The sequence below is a fragment of the Petaurus breviceps genome, unplaced genomic scaffold (assembly GCF_028583685.1).
Source record: "Petaurus breviceps papuanus isolate PSGF00001 unplaced genomic scaffold, PetGlider_PUasm1.0 226, whole genome shotgun sequence".
NCBI classification, from domain to species: domain Eukaryota; kingdom Metazoa; phylum Chordata; class Mammalia; order Diprotodontia; family Petauridae; genus Petaurus; species Petaurus breviceps.
The window spans coordinates 10,121,479-10,126,907 of record NW_027185890.1 but is presented as its reverse complement, the minus strand read 5'-3'; positions in this window follow the sequence as shown (position 1 = coordinate 10,126,907).

The following is a 5,429-nucleotide window of genomic DNA, read 5'->3' as shown; positions in this document are numbered from 1 at the left end:
AAATATACACACATATACACAGTTTATATATAACATATACCCAGCTTATATACACACATGTGTATATATGTGTGCATAAGCAGGTATATGTGTATATATACACATACACACATATATACACACCCAGCTTACATATACATGTGCTCAGCTTATATGTTTATATATGTATTACAGGTTTATGTATATATATACTATACACATATACACACTCAGCTTACATATATGAAGCCAGCTTACATGTGTATATTATGTGTATGAATGTATATATGTAGATATTTATGCACACATGTATGTATATATGCACACACACATACATACATGCACACACATATACTAAAACTGGGTGGCTTTGGTCAGGTCCCTTTAAGTCTTAGGGTATCAGTTTTTATCTTTTATAAATGAGGATATTTGTGTTAGAAGTTCTCTAAGGGCCCTTTAAGCTCTAAATTTTATTCCAGTGGATATTTCTGTCTAATAGAGAAGAATGAAGTTTGAAGTGGGCATGGAGCCACATGCCTGAAATTCCAGCTACTAGGAAGGTTGGGGGAGGTGGGTTATTTGAGCTCAGGAGTTCTGAGCTGCAATGGGCTGTGCGATCTCGTATCTGAATTAAGTTCAGAATCATTACGATGATGCCATGGGAGTGAGTGACCACCAGGTTATCTGAGGAGGAGCAAACTTCATGCAGGTTGCAAGTGGAGGGGGTGAAAACTGCTATATTATTTAGTGGTGGGATTGGGTCTGTTGGTAATCTCTGTGTCTCTAGCCTTGTCAGATAGGGAGACCTAATTTTTTTTTAAGAAGGAAAAAAGGAAGGAAAAGAAAAGGGGAGAATGAAGGTTATGTTTATTATGAGCCTAGTGAAGATGATGGTAAGTCATTCTTTCTTCTTCGTTAGGACCCACCATATTGTAATTCTAAGGCAGCCCATTGGAGAATATCGACCCACAGCTGCAACTCTTTAATCCAAGGTTGGAGGAAGAGAGCTAAGCAACTAGTGACCCACACAAAAGCCCTGAACTGAAGGGGGAAAGCCAATCTTCCTTGAATAGCGTTCCTTTTCAGTGACATCTAGATGAGGGCTGTCATGATTTCCTCCTGTTGTAAGTTTCAGGACAGAACAATAACACAGACAGTGACAAAGATTCTCTAAGCCTGCTGGGCCTCCCCACACAAATCTAGGGACCATGTTCCCAAAGGAACACAGGCCTCTCGTTGGGGAATATTCAAAGCATTCTAATGCTTTGTTTGGATGCTAAGTCACCTGCCATGCTTGATTGCTCAGGTTGTCAGTTTTGCATCGTTTCTATTGCATTCAGGCCCGGTATGTCAGCACCTCATGAAAATCTCCCAGACCCTGGCTTTGAATAGCCTCTTGGCTGCCTGTGAGCTAGAAGTTTTTCTGTTTTGCCTGTCAAATCACCCATTTGTCTGTCTGCTTGCAGGTAAGTAGGATCCCATTACATAATACTGACCCAGCAATCAATGTCAGGACCTCATTCTGCTGGGGCTCAGGCTGAACAAACAATGATTCAAACACGGAAGCCTCTCAGAAAACTTGGGGAGGTTTTTGTGTTCTGGCAAAAAAGCTCTTCTCTTTAGGATTGCTTAAAATGGCAGGATCCAAACAGATGCTGAGCACTCCAAAGGAACCAGAACTGAGCTTTGACATGTCTCTTCCAGTCAAAGCCCAACCCTATTTCTTGAGTCGGTCTAGATGAGGAAGCAATTTCATTGCTTCACTTCAGCCTGGGCAGGGAAAGTCATATGGAAACCAGCAAAATGTCCTAAACAAGAGACTGGGATGGGGGTTAGAGTGAGATTCTAAACATTGATTTAGGGGCTTATATTCATTCTTATTTTCTCCCTCCTTTCTCCATCTGGACACAGGCTGGAGCATCCCAATATTTGGAGGAATTTACTTGACACTGTACCTCTATTTGCCCGGATCTGTGATTATAAAATCCCTCAGGTCATCTTAGTATAATGCAATCAGAGAGACTCTCAAATATTTCTCCTGGGACATGTATTTTATTAATCTTTTTTTCAACTAGAGGAAATGCAAGAATTTATTGAGTACATGAGTTGATATATTAGGTACCATTCTTGAATCTGGGGCAAATGACGTGAAATATGCTCTTAAATTGTGGATGAGAGAGAGAAAGAGAGACAAAGCCCACAAAACACTGTTATAAAGCCTCTTCTGAGAAGCCTGCTGAAAGGGAGCTCACGTGGTGGGAAGTACCATGGGATGGCTTCATATTTTAATGAGTTATTTTTTCTTAACTAGATGTTAAGCCCAAGGTTTTTTGTTTTGTTTTATATTTACTTGTGTTGTCACTACCCTCTAAATTTCTGTACTCTGAGACAACATACCAGTCACCTAGCCTTATGTCTTTGACTAGCCCTCATTGGAAGATATATAAGAGATGACTATTATATCAGTACTTTCTGATAGCAACTTGGAGCTATCAACTGTTGTTAAGTCATCATTTAGCAGTAAAGAGACTCATGTGCTCTGGGACATCTACATTAAGAGCCACATCTATACAAGAGTTGACCGTCTTATCCTATGCTGCAGTGGCTATATAACCCAAGATGACGACTTCTCCTTATAACAGCTATTTTTCATATATATGTATACTTTCTAGCATTTTTTAGTAGTTGACTTCATGACCTTCCCCAGCTAACTTCTTATTTTGAGAGTGCATTAGACCAACCTTGACAAATGAAGGTCTAAGTTCTCGTTTGTGCAGATTAAACCCCAATGTCTAAACCTACAGCAGCAAGAACTGGGAATAACTTTAAAAATGAGGTCTTCCTTCTTGCTGCATGGACATGGTTAGAGATGAATTCAACTGAGGGAGAAGAGAATGGGCCACAGAGAGAAGTTTATTGTTGCTAAATCATTTCTCTTAGCTGATGTTTCTGTATTTCACAGTAAATACTAATATCAGACTGGCCTTTGTCTTGTTGAGATGAACAAATTTAATATTTCTTGAGGGCGGGGACTGTTTTATTTTTGTCATTGCATCTCCACACCTAACACAATATCGGTACACAGTAGGTGCTTAATAAATACTTGCTGAATTTCTGGGAAAACTAGGAAGAAGTTTGGCAGCAAATAGGGTTCTGACCAGTAGCTTACACTAGATTCCACAATAAGATCAAAATGGATATGTGTCCTGGATATTAAAAGTAAAACAAAAAAAAAATATTAAAAAGAGAACCAAATCAAGTAACTTTCACATTTATGACTGAGTGGTGTGTGTGAATTTTTTTTTTTTTTTATTGAGCAATCAGGGTTAAGTAACTTGCTCAAGGTTACACGGCTAGTTATTTCTGGGTGTGGTGCTGAGTGTCTGAGCCCGGGATTCGATCTCCAGGTCTATCTCAACACTGGAGCCGGTGCTCTTACTCGCTGTGCTACCTGGCCGCCCCTATGTGTGTGTGAATTTTTAACCAAAAATGGGCGATACAATCAAAAAGATAAAATAGATCATGTCAATTACATGAAATTGAGAAAATTTTACATGAAGGAAATTAAATAGGATTAGAATGGAAATGGTTGATTTTAAATAAAATATTTGATTCAACTGTAATGCTATCCATGCTTCCACTGGGTCCTCTAGATTTCCAGGCCTTGTCCATCTGCCACTGAATCCTCCCATGTGTATTGTCTTCTCCTTTTCTAATAAATGCTCTTGGGAGCAGGAACAGTCTCACTTTCCTATTTGTATCCCCAGTGATTAGCATATTCTTGGCACATAGTGGTCACTTAATAAAATTCTTTTTCTTTTATACATTAATCTCTGATAAGGATCTGATGTCCAAGATATATAGGGAATTAACACAAATATGTAAAACTAAAAACCATTCCCCATCAGTTAAGGTCAAACGTAATCAAGAAACATATCTCAAAAGAAGAATTATGAAGTATTAATAGCCATAGGGAAAAATTGTTCCAAATTACTCAGAATTAGAACCTGCAGATCAAAACAATTTTGAGGTTTTATTTCAAGCAACCACTAAATTGGCAAAGAAAACAAATTATGGGAATAGTCAATGTTGGAGGAATTGTGGAAAGTCAGGCATTCTGATGCTGTGAATTACTCCAACCATTCTGGAAAGAAATGTGAAATTATGCTAAGAAAGTAGCTAAATTACACATACCTTTTGATCCAGAGATCCACCCCATTGCTGGGATATACTCCAAGGAGGTCAATACTTTTTGAAGTCCCATATATGCAAAATATTTCTATCAGAACTTTTCCGTAGTAGTAAAGAACTGGAAACAAAGATTTCTATAGGTTGAGGAATGGCTAAAAAAAATCATTACATGAGCATAATGGAATATTACTGTTCTATAAGAAATGATAAATATAAGAAATTCAAAGAAGTATGGGAAGACATATGAACTGATGCAAAGTGAAGTAGACAGAGCTAGGAAAATAACACATATAATGATTACAAGATATAAATGGAAACAATGGGAAAAATCTAAACTGAATGCTATGAAATTATAATGAACAAACTTGATTCCAAAGTAGTTATATGAGAATCACCTCCCTCTGACATTTGCCAGGGTTAGGGGTCAGGAAGAAGATGATCTGTGATTTGTATAAAATATTGTATCTTAAGTTTTGGATAATTTTGCTGAATTATTTTTCCTGATGCTCATGGAGAACCAACTTTCTCAGGAGAGTTCCTCATGAGTTCTTACTACCCTCTCCAGTGTTGGTCACCATTTTTATCATCCCTTACACAGGAGAAGAGATGTAGGCATAATCCTTTCACCCTCTGACCATGTCAAGACCCTCCCTCTGCTGCCATTAGTCAGCATTTTCTTCTCTAGAATTTACTAAGTCCCTCTCTATCTTGCTGTGTAGATCTTCTGTGCTACCTCAGCCTTCAATTCACTCTCTCTTCTTTCCCAAAGAGTTCAATACTTTGCTTGTTGTCTTCTTCTATACCCCAAATCCTTCCTTCCTACTTGAGATTTCAAAATACAAATCTTAGACATCACCATTGTCCAAAACTGTTTTACATATGTGATCTTGAACTCTGAGATTCTTTTCTCTGATCACAACCTCCTGTCATTCCACTTCTTATACTCATCAGTGGGAGAAATTCCTCCCACCACTCAGTGAAGCCTCCATTTCCTCAATCTTCCCATTCTCTTAGTTCATTTCCCTTATTCTGGCCTCACTCATCTACAAAACACAGTTTTCCATTCTTTAATCCTTTGGTCACATGTTCTTCTAGCATTAACGTCCTACCAAGCCTCAAAACTTTTTTTTTTGTTTTTGTTTTTTGCTTTTTAAAGGGGGGAAGGCAGGGCAATTTGGGTTAAGTGACTTGCCCAAGGTCACACAGCTAGTGTTAAATGTCTGAGGCCGAATTTGAACTCAGGTCCTCCTGACTCCAGG